At 44.5% G+C, this 19203-nt stretch overlaps 1 long non-coding RNA gene across 2 annotated transcripts; it reads left to right on the top strand.

Moving 5' to 3' along the window:
- The first annotated feature begins 387 nt into the window (after window positions 1–387).
- Window positions 388–18438, top strand: LOC108961548 (uncharacterized). Of its 2 annotated transcripts, XR_007776620.1 has the most exons (8): window positions 388–1131; window positions 1874–1970; window positions 4195–4263; window positions 6538–6706; window positions 9775–10248; window positions 10507–10594; window positions 14981–15177; window positions 18020–18438. It is a non-coding gene; the product is annotated as an uncharacterized LOC108961548 (long non-coding RNA). The 2 variants fall into 2 exon arrangements; XR_003945957.2 differs by lacking the exon at window positions 6538–6706 and having other exon boundaries at window positions 9775–10594.
- Window positions 18439–19203: the final 765 nt, after the last annotated feature.

Raw genomic sequence — 19203 nt, forward strand, 5'->3', positions numbered from 1 at the left:
AAGCAGAGGAATGACTTTAAAGGGGCTGCCGCCACGCCTGCAAACAAAGCCAGATTAAATCCTTCCATGGGCTTAAACTGCCTTCAAAACAGGCTTCTAGCAGTTTCCCCAGTTTAAATAAAAATTAAAATGCTTGTTTATAATGTCTAAGCCAGTTCAGATGATGTTTCCTGACTTTCTCACAAAGCTAACAGCAATATTCATAAGGAACAAAATTAGCTAACTGAATGGTAAGGAAAGCTGCATCCCTTACCCACTCAGAGTTGGTAATATGAGCTTTTCAAGCTTTTTTTTTCCTTTCTTTTTTTTTTTTCCTTTATTTTTTTCTTTTTTTTTCCTTTTTTTTTTTTTTTTCCTTTCTTCTTTTTCTGCTAATTCTGCTGTGATTATGCATTTGACCTGAATTTGAAAGCATCAATCCTGAAAAGAGTTGCCTGGGCACTGGGAGCAGTGGGAACTCATGCTCTGATGGTGGGTTACTCCATGGGCACCTGCCCAGTTCCTTCTCTGTTCACTCACTCCTGTGACAAGCATGAAGTCTCAGCTCTTCTGCTCAAATTTTAACCATCTAGGTGCAAATACCAAGTGATTTTGTGTGATTTCAGCTGTTCATTTCCTTCTACCACCCATCCACCTCACATAAAAGTCCACTGAGACTTGATTTTTGTGTTTTACCTATCCCACAGGAGTAAGTGATCTCTCCTGGTATCCAAGAACTGTGACAATGCAAAAAATAAAGAACAGTATGGGATGCTTGTTGCCCCAGTTCTGTATTGTTCAAAATCTTACTTTCTCTTTCGGTTTAATTCAGTCACAGCATTTTCCCTAAGGACTTTAAGAGTCAGAGCTTTCTGTGCTCAAGAGTGAAGGCTAACGGAGGATAAATCATCCACTGTGGGCCCCAGGATGCTCCTCTTTGGCTGTGAACCATGGAGAAAGACATCCATGAAATGTTTGACTGCTTCTGAGACATAGCCCTCCTTGCCCTTCATTCAGCAATGCAGCAAGATCTTTGGGAGACCAAACGTGCCTGGAGATGAGTTTATTCTCAGAGTGTATGAGGTGCAGGCTGGAGAGATGCAGAGCTGAGCTGCTGGCATATGCCCTACCCAAATTTACTCCTGCCCTCAGGTTTGTGACCTGGGTGACTATTTAAAAGTGTAAGCCTACCTTGTATATTCCCTGCAGAGGTGATTAAAAAGGATGATCACATGATGGAACACCTGAGCAAGGATATCACTAGATTAATTCATTATTTCTACTAAGCTAATTAAGTATTAAGGCAGATCAATTAAGTGATCACACCGGGATCACGATTAAGATCAAATCAATAAATCAGTAGATTCAAATAGCTGACCAACAGGTTGTATATCTATCAAAGTGACTTGTGAGGTTGCCACTGAAGGAATTACTTAGATTTTAATCTTGTCTAGGAAGATTTCAAGGAGGTGGCAGAGTCTTTTCAGGCTAAAACCTGAGAGCTTTCCAGCAGTGAAGAACATAGGCCTTTGAAAGATATAAGGATATTGAAGGAGATATCTCTCCTGCTTCGAAGGGGGATATCCAGACTTCTTTGGATTTTTTGACAAGCTGTATGACCCAGGTCATATGGTAATCTTGTTTTCACTGTGTTTGGGGATGTAACATGACAGACATCACCACGGTAACTTCCCTTTAACATGTCTTTCTTAAATTAATTTTACTTTAAAATGTATTAATATTTATTTTCTATATAAACCCTGTTTCACAAGTGGCCCAGTTTTTCTCCACTGCCAAAGCAGAAGGGGTGGTTAAGTAAGCCTGGCTACTTCTGAATAATCTTGTTTTCAGCTCCAAAACCTGCCATTGTAACTCATTTACTACTTTGTTTTAGTATTCCTCCAAGGGCATTTTTCACGCAAGCACACCTGGTCACCCATTCATACCAACAGGAAACCAAGAAGAGATGGAATTGATTAATTAAAACAAAGGTAAAAACAAACAGCGTAATTTCATCATTCTTTGGAGGGTTTCATTCATATCCATATTTCTTCATTACATCAAGCACAGCACTGAAGGCTTCCTCTGGGCACTCAGCCTGGAGTGAGTCTGACGTGGCCCCAGAGCAGGCTGCAGCATGCCCAGCCCCGTGAGAGCCTTCCCTCAAGTCTAGCTCATCTTCCTCTGTGTGCATTATCCAGACCAAGGCAGCATGTTCATGTTTTTATTTTGGGTACTGGGTGGATGATACAAAAGAACCATGTTTCCTATTATCATTATCATTGGTACAGGTATAACTTCTACTTAAATCAGCCTTGGGTCCACACTGTAGGGCTGTCAGGCCAGTTGTGAACCCTGGTGCTTTGGATGGTATCTGTCAACCAGGTCCCTCACGAGCTGTGTCAGAAAGTCCCACCAGCAAGTGACCTTTAATTTTGCCTGATCAGTTTTGATCATATATCTGTACTACAAAATGCAGATGTGCAGGAGGATGCCTTGCCTGTAAGGTGGAAGTTTGTCTTGCAGCAGGGGTAAAGGGAGTATCACATGCTGTTGGTGGAAGTCTCCCAGCTTTCAGAGGAATACTTGGTGTCCTGCTTAGCACACTTTCTCCTTGGTACAGTTTCCTTGTGCTAGTTCTTCCTACAGTTAAAATACTGTGAATTTCTTAATGGAAAAGACTTGGGATGCTCACTTGGGAAAATTTTTTCCCTTACTGTCATGTCTTCTATCTAAACCTACAAAACACTGTTACATTAATTACTCTTTGACCATTAAAGTTTTCTCAGTATTGACTCTACTTTGGGTATATTCTTATTCCACAATGTCCAGTCCAAGCAAGGGTCAAAATGTATTTGAGTTCCCAGTTCATGGAGGCCCCAGGCTTGCTGGTAATGTGGTGGAAGGCTTTTCACATTTCTTTGTCACCAATGTGAGTTATAGCATGCCTGAGGCAATATGTGGGCCTTAAAAATAAAAAATTAAAATGCAAAATAAAATATGCTTTGGTTCTCCTTTTGCAGAGACAGCACAAATCAGAGGGTGAGCTGTGCACAGTGCACTGGTAGAAAGTAATTTCCTGATTTAGGGTGATATGTAGCTAAGGATTTTGACTGATCTCATCTATATCTATATTCAATCTTTCCAAGATGCTATTAGTAAGCACTGCTGAAATTTGAATATCTTATTTTGTTTTGTAAAGCTTCTTTCATATTATTTTTAGGGAGAGTTATCTTTGTTATTTGCAACATGACACAGCTTTGGGTCATCTGCAGGTCTAATCAACCTGATTTTTCAGGCAAATAATTTACAGAAAAACTATGTACAGGCCTGTGAACAGGACAGATCCTGGCTCACTCTCACTTGGTCCACCATTTCATTTGGAAAATAAATTATCTTTAAAGTCCAGATCAGCACAGGGCTTTGCCACTAGCCCTCCACTAATTTTATCAAGTGTGTTTTTCTGCCTGGTTTAGCAGGACATTGCATGAGACTGGGCCACAGCCTGTCTGGAGCTGAGCTGCTGCACCTCTGGAGCTTCTGCTGTTAGTCTGCTTTGGGAGGAAAGCTGGTTGGTGTGGTATGGCTTGACTAATCCAAGTTGGCTTCTCATCTCTTTGCCATCTGTTGGATGTTTACAAATAAATTCATTATTTGTATAGTTACAGCTAGGCTGACTGGTCTATGATTCCCTTCGTTTCTCTTGTCTTCCCTTTTCTCTTCATAGGAACTCCTTTGGCCTTTTTGAACTTGGGGGGGGTCCTGGTATATCTATCACTAACTCCCCAAATTAACCACTGCTGTCAGTGTTGGGTGAAATTGCTCCTGCACAATGAAATCGAAAACATTTACCTCATCTGTGTGCTCCCTAATCACTGTTTTCTTTCAGGATTGCATCTCATTCCCTTTCTTGGCTGCCTATTCGGCAGCAGTTTATTCACTGTAGGCTGATAATAAAAAAAGTTTTAAGGACTTTGACTATTGAAAGTATTTATCAATAGCTTTTGCTATTTATTGGGTAGCAGAGCAACCGTTTCCCTTACTCATCTTGTTTTTACCCTATGAGATGAAGTCTTCTGTGAACGGTGCCCCATGCTGGAGTCAGAAGTGTTCAGTGCTCTTTTTTTCATCAGTGCATGACAGGGAAGATTTTTTTGAACAAAGCTTGTTGATTTCTGGCCTCTCTTGGTTCTTAATGTACTTATTTTTTTGAAGTTATTCAGGTCTCAAATAGAAATTTGGGCTGCTGAAGACTGAGACCATCTGCTATCCCCACTGCTTGAGGTAAGCCCAGACCACTCAATCTCTGTCCTAAGGCCACGTTTCTGAAGGTCTCTTCCCAAGAACCCAAACTCTCCACATCTGCTCAGTGATTCTTTTGGCAAGGGTGCCAGCAGGAAGGACTCTGTCTGCATAGTCTCCCACCTGGCTCCCTGAAGGGACATCCACCCTTTGGAGGACAGCTCCCAACCTTGCTTTTGGGATGCTCCTGCTTCTCCTGATGTGGTGGAGGTTGGTGATGCTCCTGAAGGCTGAGGCTCCCCGTGTCCTTTTGGAAGCCCCGTCGCTATGGCGACTGTGCGCAGCTTTATGATCTGTTTGTTGTCCACCTCTCTCAATCAGAAATGCTTCTGGAGCTTTTATATTTTCAGTGATTTTCATTCAAATTCACTAGTGAGTGGTTTTGAATTCTAGAGAGAAATGATACACTGTGAGGAAAAACTTCCAGAAATCTATGTGGTTCACTGTTGCACTCTTTTATTTATTTAATGATTAAAAGAGACTTTTTATTAATAGTGTATCATTGTCATACTGTTCTGAGGACATCAGAGAGAAAGAGAAAATTTTTTACTTCGCCCCCTGCTTTGGATGCAAAACTCACCAGATTGCTCCCCATGATCCAGCTGTGGTGGCTGTGGCACTGAGAGGAGCAGCAGAGCTGCCCATGTGCTTCCCTGCCCCGATTCTCAGGGGACTGGCAGGAGCCAAGCAGGATGGACCAGAACCCTTAGGGCCTAAAGGCAGTTTTGCCCTGGAGCAGACCTGTGGGTAGCCCAGGCAGATCTCCTTGGTGCTCCCAGCTCAACCAGGGATGAATGAAATAGAGGAGCAATGATGGTGAAGCCTCAGAGTGTGCACATGGTAAATGCACCCACCTTTGGTGACCTGTTTATTTATCACCAAGGGACATTTCAAACCTAGTGGTCACTCCTCCCAGTTTATAAGCTAAAGCTTTTACCTACCAGGTCATAGCACTTCTGATTTGATGATTATTTTAATGAAGGATCACAACTTGTATTTGTATCCTTCTTGGCCCATTTCCTCTCCAGAGCTTCTGCCTTTGTTTGTCAGAGTTTTCATTCCTTGCCTTCTGTATATTCTTCCACCTGCTCTGATCCCTCTGTCACAGCAGTCCTAGGAGGTGAAGATCTGTTCAGTTTTGACAAATGTTAGCACTTCTGCATTTTATAGTAATATTTTAGGGAGTTATTTTCCTTTAAAGGAATTTAAATACCTCTCCTTACTTTGGCTGCATTTTAAAATTTCGCATCTTGTGCTGACATGGGAAGAGCTTTTTGTTGGGAGCTCTGAAGGTTTGAGATTATCAATGAGGAAATCTTATTTCTCAAAATGTAGTTTAAAAAGAGCTGCCATGTTACTAATAATAAAAATGTATAGACATGAAGCCAAGAGATTATTGGAGAAAAAAACTGAATTATTTCAAATACAGAAAATAAGGTCTATGGTTTTAGTTGTGTTTTCATGTAATTTGGTTGCTAGTGTTCATTCATTCTGGATAGTCAAATAAACCACTTTCTTTTTAGAAACCCCAACATTTTTACTTATAGAGCATGACAGAGTGCTCTTAGATTTGGCGTTCTAAAACATAGCAGCATTCCTTAAGAAAAGCGCTTAAATGGCGCAGGGTATATCAACAACAGGTTTTCCTACACCTTTCAGTTTTATGTACAGAACCTCAACACTGTGAACCTGTTTGGTTGAGTGCCTTTGGAAAGGACCTTTCTTTTTCATCTAGTCCTTGGTGTGACAATGAGAAGAGGTCTGAGGCAAGGAATGGAGGCCCAGGTTTGCAGCCAGGATCTCATGGCAGAGCTCAGTACCTTGGCTCAGTATCAATCTTATCTTTTGCTATAAAGAAAAGGTGGCTGAAAAACCCCTATTTTACTGTATTTTAGTCTTGGGGAATTGAAAGAGCAGCAACTGAATTCAGGAATAATCAATCAAATATCACATCATTGATGGGTTTTTATTTCTTTTTCTAAATAACATGTCTCCAACTATAAAACCAACCATCTTCTGATCACCCAACTTTGCTGATGGACCCACTTTCAAACAGTTTCCTGCTCAATCACAAACCACCATTTAGCTGGACTGAGTCACAAACTTACCCTGCTGCAGCCCCTCAAATGTCTGTTTTCTGGAGCTACAAGTAGGTCTCAGAGTGGTGTAAGCAGGATATCCAGAAGTGGATGATGATGCCTCTGGGTGGGACAGGCTCTGCAGCTGATACTAATCCCAGTTTTCATGGCACATTAGGAGAAGGAAGAGCCCTGGGGATTCAGAAGGTGCTGTGCAAAGAAGAGGAGGACACATCTCCCAACCACACTGTTTGGCAGCACCTATGCTAAGCAGGGAAGTTGTCTTCAGAATACTGCCAATGGGAGACCTGCTGATGAGCATGTTCAGCCCCTTAGTACCGCAAGAGGTGTGTTGTTTGAGGGTTATTTATGCAATCAGAACAAAGCAGGGATGAGCTGGGATTTTGAGTTCCTCAGGAACACTCCATGGACATCTTAAACCCCAGGACTGGACAGCAGCCATCAATGTGGGCAGCATATGAACAGATTGCAGAACTCACTGGGATTATCAGCTCCCTCTCAAGCTCGCCCCTACCCTGTGATTGTGGTTTCTGTGCTTCTCTGAGTGAGGCTGACCCAACAGCCCCTTTTACTTCAGCTCAGATTTATTGCTTTAGGGTTGCTGAATCCCTCTGCCTCTCCAGAGAATGGGGTATATCCAACAGCAGCAGGTTCTGCTCTTAGGAAATTGCACAGGCCCAAGGAAACCTGGCGGTGGTGGAGAGACCCTTAAACTTTCCAGCTAGAGGTTCTCTCTCCTGTTTTGCTGGTGCTGTCTAGTAAGTCCATGGCAATGTCCCACCATGCCAGACAGGCTCCAGCCATCGTGCTGGAACTGAAGGGAGAGAAGAATGCTGAGTGAGAAGAGAGCCTGTGCGGCTGCTGCTGCTGCTGCTGCTGCTGCTGCTGCTGCTGCTGCTGCTGCTGCTGCTGCTGCTGCTGGAGGATAAAACATTGTGAGGGGATGGGAAAGGCCATGGGGAAGTTGGTGGGAGGGCTCTGGAGGCGGCACCTGCCTGAGGTTGCAGCAGCTCCAGGGTGATTCATCCTGGACTGGGAGTAATCGGCTGCTGAAACGCTGAGCCCTGAAACTGTTTCATCATATTTAGCATTTCCCGCTATATAACACACAACTCTGCAAAGGGCTCTCTGCTTGTTGTTCAGCTGCAGCAAAGCCCTCAGTCTCCTCCCAGCACATGGTCCCACATGGTCCCAGCAGCCGTGTGTCAGTCCTGGGGAAGGCAGCGGGCAAATCAGATCTTGCAAGAACAGGCATATTACTTTCACTTGTTCAAGGGAAAAACCCCAAAGAAACAAACAAAAAAAGAAGATAGTGAGAGGAAGTGAATTATTGAAATAAGCAGGATCTAAAGGTTGAAAGTGTTCGAGTGATGGCTGCAAAATCTTTCTGTTCGAGAAGATGCACACACTGATGGCAAAGCAAGTGATCAGAATTTTGCTAACTGCTTGCTGCAGTTTTATCTGACAAAACTCCTCACTCAAAACTGAGAAAATAAGTGTCTCCTCAGCAAAGCTCCATGGGTTAGGAGCCTGACACATCTAGGCTCCAACATACTCCGAGAAGAAGATAATCCTATAGAGAACATCTACTAAGAACATTCATTGTTATGTGTTTTAAGATGTTTGGTTGCATAAAATATTGGTGGATTCATTTTCCAAGACAGGCATTTTGCTCACAAGTACCTGGGGGGCTTTATCAGAGTGTTTTGCTTCCTTCTCCTCCACCTCAGTCACTGAACTGGAGAAATTCACCCCCAGAAACAAACAGGTAGATACTGCAGTGATTGCAGCACTCCTGATGGGAGGCATGAGGCAGGTGCTCTCAAAGATTGTCAGGTCCTCCTGTCCTGCAACCAGCCCTCCAAAAGAGGCTGCAGCAGGAGCCCTCAGAGACAATACAGCACATTTGCGGGTCTTGCTGCTCTGTGCCAGCAGCCAGATGCACTCTGCAATCTTCTAGCCTTCGAATCACTTCTAAAGGTGATCCAAAATACCCTCTGCTGGCAATTCAGTGATGGGGAGTCTCCCATCCTCAGTATGATGTCAAATGTCCCCTATCTTTGGTATGTTGTCATTGATCTGTGGGATTCCTGCACCTCTGGGAGTAAGAGAAACCTCTGCCAAACCTTCTACCCCAACAGCCAGATTTATATGCCAGTGAAAGGCCAGCCATAAACCAGGAAGAAGCCCTTGTAGAAATAACCATTCTCACTAAGTCCTGGTTGAGATGCATGGTGCAGTGCATCTGTTGTTTGATCTACAGCTCCAGCATGTCCACAGACTTCAGCCAACATCTTGTAGATGATGTTTTCAAATTTCCTCTCAGTATGATGAAAGACTGAAAGTTTAATTTATACAAAGAAATAATCTCAGCTCCTGAAGCTGAAATTTCAATTTCATCACCTCGCCCAGGAGCTGGGACCTTGGCACAGATGGACAGTGTCTATCTGTTAATCCAGACCCGAGAGAAGAAAGGAAGAAAATGCTTGTCGTTAGAGGACTAAAGAAAGAAATAATTTTGGGGGCCTGCTCATATCCAAGACTCAAAAAGCACTGATGCACTGAGGCCTTAAAGTGTATTTTTGCAGAGGTCAAGTGCACGTCCCCGGCATGGAATGAGCAGAATAAAAATTGGCATTAAATTCTGTGTGACTGAAACCTTGATTCAGAGTCACTGCAAGTGAAAACCCCAGAGAACATGAAATGCTGTTAGAGTTGTACTACAAGGCTTTGATTTTTTTTTTTTTCCTCTACCCCTCTGGTGCATGATGTTCCTGCAATTAATTTAGTCTATGTTTCTAACAATGTGTGTGCAGAAGGAGGGGGAGCAAATTGATTTTTGGTTTTCCTTGTATCAAAACAGTATGGCCTACTAAAGGAAGAGCTTACATTTTGGCCTCAACATATATCTCTGTTACATTCTGTGTAACCCCTGAAAGATACTCCAAAGAGTAGAGTTTGGGGAGGAAAAAAGATGCTCACAGAGGTGTGCAGGAGGACCTGTGCACTGCTGCTCACAGAAGACAGGTGAGGACAGAGGCCATGCACAGGGATCTTGGATGCTGGCATCAGCAGCACAAGACTGCCAATGGGATGGGAAATGGCTTGGACAGACAAGGATGAGAATGGGAACTCACTGACAAATTGCTTGTGATCTTGCCATGACTCACTACAGAAACTTCCCTACCTCAGCTCGTCCTCTTTACACATCTTTACTGGTGACTGACTTGTGGCAGTCTGGTTTTTTTCAAACTTAGAAAGCCACCCAAACACACAAGCACTGAGTAATTACCATACATGTCTAGCACGTAAATAAATAAAAGTGCTTGCCCTGCACTTTTCTGATCCAAAGCGTTGTAGACTCTGAGTAATCACTTCTAAACCTGTGTTACAGATGTTTGTGTTGCTCTCCCGGGCCTGCCAACAAGAAAGCTGAGGTGGAGGATGAGCCTGATGTCCTGGAAAAGCCGCAGAGTCAGACTGAGTGAGCAGGGGTGTGGCAGAGCTTTTCAGCTCCTCTTGCTGCACACAGCCTTTTCACAAAGGCAGAGCTGGGACTCGTCTGTATTTCTCTTCCTGCTGTCCTTCTGAACACCATTCTGCACGCAAATGTGCCCATGGACTAAATACCTCGAAGCTCATACTTTCCAGGAGATGCACATTACCTTGTCTTCTTCAAGCCTCTGTGTGGCTTATACTGCAGCTGATCCCAAAGCATGAGCAAGAGAAAGAATGGTGGTGGAAATCCAAGGAAAAAAGGAAGCTTGGGCAGCTCTTTTATGTTTCCTCCTAGAATTGCCATGGACATATATGGATGAGGGGAAGCACATGTATCCATGTCTGTCACTCACAGCAGTTTGGAATGGGGGTAAGAGGACCTGTCACCCCAAGCCATTTTCCTGAATGAGCTGTTGGAGATCTTTGGTGCTGCCTCCCATAGCCACCTCCTGGCTTAGTAGAGCTGGTGGCACCAGTCTCCTCCAGCAGTGCCTGCAAGTGTATGGGAAGCAGGTGGAGGCAAGGCTGGGGAAATGGGGAGGTGCAGAGCAGGGTGGATGGACCAAGTGTTCAGAACAGAGTGAGAAAATTGAAATCCCATAGAGGGAACCCTTTCTTCTCTTGGAAGGTACTTTGAAGGGCTGTTTTAAAAGATTCGTCCAGTGGACTGAAGAAGAAGAAGACATGCTTGAGGTACAAGCACATATTGCTTTCAGGTATGTTCATGGGGCATTTAGGGACAGCTTGATCTACTTAAGATGCAAAAGATAGTCCAAGACATACTGAAAATTTGGAACAAAACTGAGGGACATTGTGTTGGTACAACCAGATAAACAGTCTGTTCCTCTTTCAAAGTTAAGCAGATTTTACTAAAGTTATTTCTACATTATGTCCTCCTGTTTTGTACTTCAGATGAGTGCTCTCCCCAGAGAATGAAACTTCTCTGTATCCACATGGCTGGGGGAAGCTGCTCAGGTTCAGCTGGGGAATGAAAACTGTCCCTGGAAAGAAGATATCCATAAATAGTGAAAATACTTGTCAAAATTGTACCGAGAGCCTTTTAATTAAAAGAAAAGTAAAGCAAGGGAAAACAAACCCCAACCTAATTATGTTAGTCTCATGATGATGGATTCAGCCTATTCTTACTTTACTCTATCTGCAGCTCTCCTTTTTCAAAGGCTGGGAATGGATATACATATTCAATGCTCACCCTGGTTCCAGAACTGTATTCAGTCCAAAATGTAAAATTGTTTTGTTTAAATGTTCTGTCCTTCTTAAGACTCCAGTCTTGAAGCTTTCATTCATCAGTGTAGTGCCAGTGTTCAGACCCTGGCTTTCAACTGGAGGCAGGAGAGTCAGTGTTTCATCCTTAGGATGTCAGAGGTTTCCAGTCAGATGTTGGACAAAACTCCATTTTTCAAGGAGACTCTTACAAGCTGTTGGAGTTTTCTGAACCTATTTTGTCCAAGCAAAAATATTTTAGATCCATAATAAGGAGTCAATTCCAGGTCTTTTTCTATTTTGCATGAAATATTTTAGCTATGGCTTTACCCATGCCAACACCACGGGCTGCTATTTGGTTGTTGTTCCTGTGAATGAAGTAAATAGCTCTGCATTCCAGCTCACAATAATAACACAGCTATATTCCTAGTTGGCCTTGGCCAGGACAAACTATTAAAATTACTTTTGTTTTGTCACGTTTCATGTTCTGAATCATCTTCAGGAAGTGTGGATCTCGTGGAGAGGCACTGAACAGGCAGGAAAAACACTAAGATGATCCTCTCATGCCAGGACCCACTGGGACAAAAGCAATGTTCATTGTCTCCTAATGCTTTGCAAAGGTGTGTGTAGAAAAAGGCTCATTTTTTAATGTGTTCAAAATACAGCCCCCTTTTTTTTGCCAATTGTAACTCATGGTGAAATGCCTGTGCTGACTCTCCTCTGTCTTCTGCTGTAGGGAGGTGGGCAGTGGAAAACACAGCACCGGTCTTTGTCAAGTGCTTCCCTGTTACTGGAGCAATTTTGTTCTGATAGGGTGAAAAGAAGGTTATTTCATATGACTTGAACTGTGCAGCCTGATACAATCATTAGGAAGCTTTGACTGTGTTATAAATAACTTGTGATACTAGCACAGCTTTGTGCAGGTGCCTCTCTGAAGCTCCTACCTTGGCAGCCGCTGTCAGCAGCCTCCCCTAACATGGAGGCAGCCCATGATGGCAGTCACTGGTGGGGATGGTGGGCTGGAGAGACCATCCTTGTGCTCACTGTGTGACGCTGCTGCCTTCTGCTTTGCTGCACATGAGGAAGGCTTGAGCCCTTTCCACTCCTCACACTCGCCACCCCTTGTTCTCCTTGGCACAGGCTCATTGTTTTATTTGTCTAGGGCTGCATCTGTGCCTGGATCCCATAGGACCTTGGTAGCGATCCAACATCACTCATTCCATGGGGACACCTTTTTTTGAAAGGCACCAGAAAATTTCAGGGCAGTCAGGAGAGAAGACTTCTCCTCAGCAAAACAAGCCTCTGAGCAGCTGCCAATTAGCTGCTGTAACAGCTCATGATGTCAGGTAGTGTTTGAAAGCCAGAGATTTATAATCCAGAGTCTCATAAGCTCTATGGCAAATCAAATCTGTGATGGGGAAAAAAAACATACCTGTAATAAAAAGATTCAGCACAGGAAGTCTGATAAACTGTTAATTTTACTTAGGATAATTACAGTATTTACATCTAGGTAGCGCTGACAGTTCAAGGCTTTGATATACTCTAATGTGATTTATGGGCAGCAGAAGGGAGCTGGGTTGAGCTCATCGTCCCCACCTCAGGCACATCTGCTCTGTGTGCAAAGCTCTGATGAGCATGTGGTGCCACAAGAGATAGGACCAGGCACAGGTGCCTCCTGTCAGAGGCACGACATCTTCATGCGCTGCTGCTCAGAGATGACCAGGGATTATTAAACACTAATGAAGATACTACAGTTGTAGACAGCTCAGAGAGCTTGGCAATGCACTCAAGGGAGTGAGCCCAAACTTGATTGGGTGGGAAAGGAAAAAGTAAATGAGGCTGCCTCATCTCCCAGGAGCTCCTTTTAGTGCTTCAGTAGATGGCTGATCAACAGTGGCCTCAAATCCAGGCCCACCATCATCACCGGTAGCTCCATTCTGCCAATGCAACCTACAGCACAGGTGAGGAAATGGCCACTAAACAAGTAATGGCTGAGGTTCTAACAGTGATTTGTGGCACAAATGCTGCAGTTTCTTGTGATTTTGAGGATTTGTCATGTCCCTCTCCCATGGATGCCATCCTGCCCCTTGGAGGTCTCCAGCTGTAAGCAGGATGAGCCATGTCAGTGAGGTGGTGGAGGTAGTCAAAGCCCAGGACAGAAATATTGCATGAGCACAGTGGTTGCAGAAACACTAAAACCAATTTTTGAGAGAGATGTCATATGTAATATGGGAGAAGAAGGAGCATCCCTGGGTGCCAGTCTCAGTCTCAGGTTTAAAGGTGGGTGGTGCCTGGACCAAAAAGATAATGTGGTTTGGGTTTATCATCAGCTGACTATTGTCTGAAATAAAGTTGAGGTTCATGGGTGACATCAGAGGGCATGGGAACAAGGTCTGAGAAACAGGTAAAAATCCCCTGAAGCAAATCCAGCATGGGCCTTTCTGCTTTCTGAATTTTACCCTCCTGGAAGTTGTGTCCAGTAGACTCATTGGGATTCATGCTTACCTGAAACATCTCAAGAAGACTCCACATGGATAAAATTATATCTGTCTTAAAATGACTCAAAAAGGAAGGGGAATCTCATTTTGCCTCCTACCTGGGAGCAACACTTCTTTGCCAATTTACTGCCCCACTGGAAAGGCACAAAGTGGCACCAAGAGACACCCAAAATATCCACTATGAGGACAAATATCCACTCTGAGGACAACTTTATGTTGCTTCTCACACAAGTCCCTTTAGGGAGTCTTGGAAGGTTTCTGTAGAAACCAGGGGCTCAGGATAATCATTGCTGAGCTGTTGTCCGGCTTTGTAGACTGTAACCTCTGAAAATTGCACAGATCAGTGATCTATGAGTATTTAAATGTTTGGTATCCACTTAGTAAAGGATGGCCACTCACTCTGCATGGAGCAGCGGGACATGAGAGCCTTGGCACCTGGAGCCATCTCTCATCCCCAAAACCAAACGTGAGTAAAGGGTTTTGTGACAAGCATAATGACTTGTACACTGAAATGTACACTTGTACATGCAAAACTGAACTTATGTTTTACAGAAAATGCTGCAGCTCTGGGATGGATTTTGGCAAGCACATGCCTCCAAAAATCCACAATACTGACATTTGGTGAAGGGTGGGAGGGGGAGGAGCACACAAAACATCCAAGCCCATGTTTTTCATTAAAAAATCATTATGTTTCATGTCTAAAATATCAGAAATATTAATTTCAATGCATCCAATACAACTGTGATGAAGAGACTGCTCCAACAGCATATCACTTCTCTCTGTGAGTGGACAGAAGATGAATGCCCTTTCTGCATTGAAAATGGTATCTTCTAGGACATGGCAGAGGAAGGAGGATGAAAAGGATATTATGAAGGCTGCATCTCAAGAGAAGAAAACTCCCTTTAATCCCCTTCCCAGCAAATAAACATCCATTTGAGATCCAGCACAGGAAGATGAAGAGGACATGAGAGTAAGAACAGCACAATCAGAAGAAAAGCACACATTCTCAAGGGTACCATCAGAGCACTGGCACTTTGCATTCCCATCCTGAGTTTCGATACCTACCATGCTGGTACATCTGATTCCTTTCCAGAGGAAACTGCCCTGCTATGTTGGAGCAGTGAGGTCAGGACTTACCTTTCATGCAAGGACAAAGAAATCAGGTGACGGAGCCATATTCACAGTCATATGTAAAGAAAAGGCAGCAAACAGGCAAATTCCAGGCTGCTGCAGTGGAGTGGGTAAATTCTTCAAGGCAACAGGCAGTGGTGCATCCTCACACTCAGATTTGGCCTCTCCAAAACCAGTTGGTGCTAATTTCCAATGGACTTTCAAATCAAACCTCAAATGCCTTTTGGTTTTTTTTTTTTCTTTTACAATCAGGACCATTGCTGAGTATGGCAGGATACGAAGACCTGGTGAGCTACCCCTTCTGTGCCCAGTGGAGAGAGGCTGAAAAGCTGCTAAAAAAGGGAAAGAACGAGCCAATGCCCTGTTGTTGTGAAGGACTCAAATAGCACAGAAACAAAACAGAACTTGCAACACCTTGACTTCTGGTATTGAATGCAATGTCAGCGCAGGTGAGCCCAAAATCACCCCACTAACTCTCTCCCTCAGGCTGCCAAGGAAGGGCACCCCTGGTATCTTGGATCTCCATGGGAACTATATCAGAGAGAGGGGAAATAAAAGAGGAGAGCAGAACATAGACCAGAGTGAGCAGCAGGGGATGGGGAGAGGGTGGTGGTGGGGTGAGGGGCATGTGGAAACTATCCATGCACCAAGGTGTCCTGTGGCGAGCAATAACAGGCTTACTGCAAAGCCTGCTGCACTGGGGAGGAAAACTGAGCAATGTATGGAGCCTGTGGCAGGGGAATGGTGTGCTTTCCTCACAGCAGGTTAACCCAGCAACAATATTGGCAGAGGGAGCTTGTGAGGAAAAGCAAAAGCAGGCAAGAAGAGCTCGCTCTTCCCACAGGTTTTGTGGGGAGAAGGTGGTGAGCAAAGCAGGGAGACAAAGGATGCTTCTCTACAGCCATCCTCCTCTTCCCCTCCAGCCCCCAGAGGAACCTGCATTAGGAAAATACCCTCAGCAGTGTCAGCTCCTCCTCTTTTTCTCCAGCCATGCCCTGGGGATCTCTAGGCAGTGATGGCTGTTCCCCAGGCTGGGGTGAGCAACCTGGGCTGCCAGTGTCTCCTCTTACAGTGCCAAGAAGTTCATCCCCTTGTTGGATAGCAAAGCAGCTGACATAGGGCACAAGGATGAGAGCTCATGGCAGTCAGGAAAGGGCCAGCAGTGTGCTGGCCATGCAATGCTTCACAGGCAAGTGCCTTTCTGCTGTTCCATGACAGCACCACATTCTTGCTGCCCAAATACAATGTGGGATCACCCCCATATTGACAGAGGGACGAGCTTGTGTTCTTCATCAAGGGCAGGCCCCATCTACCAGAACACCTTGCCTGCCTGACAATGGGAGCAACACAGAGACTTAGTCCTGGTCTCTGCCTCTGCCCATCTCCGAGTTATCTTCCCCCCCATTCCTGGCTGCTCCTTTTTAGCTCAAGGAATGAAACTCAAGGCAGAGTCAGTCAGGGAAGTGGTGTTACTGCCATTCTCTGCCCTGATGCCTTTGGAGGAGGTAGCTTTTTAGAAATAGTGCAGATCTTCCCGAGTGGGTGCTCCCCTTCTGGAAGCTCAGCTCTCTGCCTGCACAGGCTTTGCTGCAGCTCACACACCACCAGTGCTGCTTAGCTCATCTTCACATCAGCTCTGCTGATGTGGTCCCAGACCATCTGGGGATGCCTTTAGTTTCTTTATGAGTTGGTGGGAGAAGGCTGACAGCTGCAGGCCCCTTTCTTACCTGCACACGGATAACTCCACACTCAAAGGTGTATTTTCTCATGTGTGCTTGAGGTTTCACCATTACACCTCACCAGAGAAGTGGGAGCACCTCCTGGGCCTGCCCTGCAAGGGGTATTTGCACAAGACCACACAAAGCATTTGCAAAGCTTCCTCATCCCAGCCCAAACAGCTGCATCTCCACAGATACTCTCTCCTTACCTGACTGTGGCAGGAGGACATGATGATGATGAAGTTCGCTCCATAGAGTGTCGCTACAAACCTGGAAAACTGGCTGAGGCTTCAGCCATTTTTCTCAGACATCAGGCATTTTTCAACTAGCAGACTCCCGACAGCCTGGCATTTTTTTAATGTTACAGTCTGTAGTGATTTTGACAGGAAAATTCCCATCCCTCCCCTCATACTTCCACGCAGCCCAATGTGCTGTGTCATCCTGGCGTCACATTGTCCTGATTCTGGCATCTTAAAGCAAGACCACTGAGGGATTTAGCACACGAGGCACAGCCAATGCCACACACCACCTGGAGCTCATTGTCTCCTTTGTGAAAGGCAGAGAAGGAAGTCACTGTCTGGTCATTTTGGCTGCTCTCTGCCATGGCCTGTTCAGCAATGCAGCCTGCTTCAGCTGACAGACTTGTAGAAAGAATCAGAAAAGTCAAAATTACCTTCTGCTCCACAGCAGGTCTACCAGTGATTTGTTTTTCTCTAAGCCAGGCAGCTGCACGATATACTGTTCTCTGCAGTTTTAACTGTCATTCTCTCCTGATTTTATTTTCAAATTCACAGTTCAAATGCATTCTCCATTTATAGGAAGGGCAAATGGCACTGACATAGTCTTTTCTCCCCTGTGCACCTGTCTTCCCTACAGCATACTTAGAAATGTGCCCTATTCCTCCTTCCTCCCCAAGAAGCTCTCTGTATTTTGCAAAAAGCAGAAGCTGTAGTCAAAAATGATTGTTGCTTCAGGAAAAAAGGCAGTGGGAATAAATGGGCTTTCTCCCACATCTAGCAGAGGTGGAGAGGCTGAACAGTAAGTTTGGACAGAGTGAGACCAGCTCGAGCAAGCAAACACTCCCTGGGGAAATGGGGCACTTTGTGCCCTTGGATAAGACATCTCTTGTACCTTCACCTGGTGCTGCCTGTGCCACACAGCTTCTGTCTGAGCTCACTCGCTGAAGCTTTTCCTTGTCTCTCCAAACACAAGCCTTAATGCACTACAGAAAACAGAGCTGCCAGCAGCCCTGTGCTGCAGCAGCCATGGCCCATCACCTGTGCAGCAGGGGAAGTGGCAGCAGGGCCACTGCAACCAGCAGCAGATGAAAAAGGATTTTCTTTCCTGGGCATGTGAGCAATTGGTGCTTTACACTCTGTATTTTTCCATTTGGAAAAACCAGGCTTGGGACAGACACTACAAAAGCAATATGAAATCAAATTTAACAGTTTTATGCACTGCAGCGGAGCAGAGTTTCAAAGGGTGTTTAGGGGAGAGTGCCTGTAGCCAGCCATTTGGAGGGTACATTAAAAAAAAGGCAATAAAAAATACCAAGCCCCTTGTCTTTCTGCAGGCACAGCCTTAAGCAAATGCACACAGAGCCACGGAGAAGAGGAAAACGTTTCTGTCCCCAGCTAAAACAAATATGCTCAGGGCAATATGCACAGATGAAAGAGGGATGAATCAGAATGATGTAGCTGGACCCAAAACAAAGTTCTCAAGGATATAAACTGGTGAGCATCTGGGTACCAGGTCCTGAAAAACCAAACAGTGCAAACAAAATGGACAATCAAAACCAGGGACATCTGAAATTTCACTCATCTCAACAGGACATTAGGAGTTAAAATTTCAGGGAATGGCATTTAACCTGGATACCCTGTTGCCTGGGTGAATACTTTGACCACTGTTGAGATCATCTTCCCCCTCCTCTTCTGTTCCCTTCCTCATCACCAAAACTACCTGACAAATCCAGGATAAGCTTTCTACCAAGAAACATGGTAAATAAACTGTCTAGCTATAAACTCTTCTAGTCCTACTTGCTCATGTTTTCTTCTTAAGGGTGGAAAACAGCAAGCCATATCATTTCAGAGCAATGACACCAACTGATAAAATAATCCTGACATTTGCTTGCTGCAGATTAGAGAAAGCCCTAGCAATTACGGAAAACCTGTGAGTTTTGGTACTGTCAATGGCCATCTTTAGCCCCTATCTCTACAGTACACTAATATTTAACATCAGCTATCAAATTTCCCATCCTCAGTAACTAGCAAAAAAATGGCATCCAAAGATGGCATCATAAATAGCCAAGGACAGAAATCAACCATGTCTACCACTGCTGACATAAAGAGGCAGCCTTTTCTAGCAGAATGACTTTCTTGGATGCTGTTTCAGTTCCTAGCATCTGCTGAGGCTGTTGACACAGAGGCCAAAATCTGATGCAGTGAGGATACCAGGCCATTTGGTGGAGGAAACACCAAACAGAACATTTTGTAGTTTTCAAAGGAATGATTTTTGGCCAGTTGGACTTGAACTGGGAAAAATACCACTAGAAAGCAACTAAAGCATTGGTTTGCTTATATACTGTTTACTTTTAGCTTTCCAGCCAATTTAGCACATGAATTTCCTGAGTTTACTTTCACTCAACACATGAAAGTGCTTTATGAACACTGACAGAAAGTGACATCCCATTTCTGTTCTCCAAAGCTAAACAGACGGAACTGGGAAGTTAGTGAAAATTTCCTCTGCAGGGAAGGTGGT

Source organism: Serinus canaria, chromosome 1A (assembly GCF_022539315.1).
Source record: "Serinus canaria isolate serCan28SL12 chromosome 1A, serCan2020, whole genome shotgun sequence".
Classification (NCBI taxonomy): Eukaryota; Metazoa; Chordata; class Aves; order Passeriformes; family Fringillidae; genus Serinus; species Serinus canaria.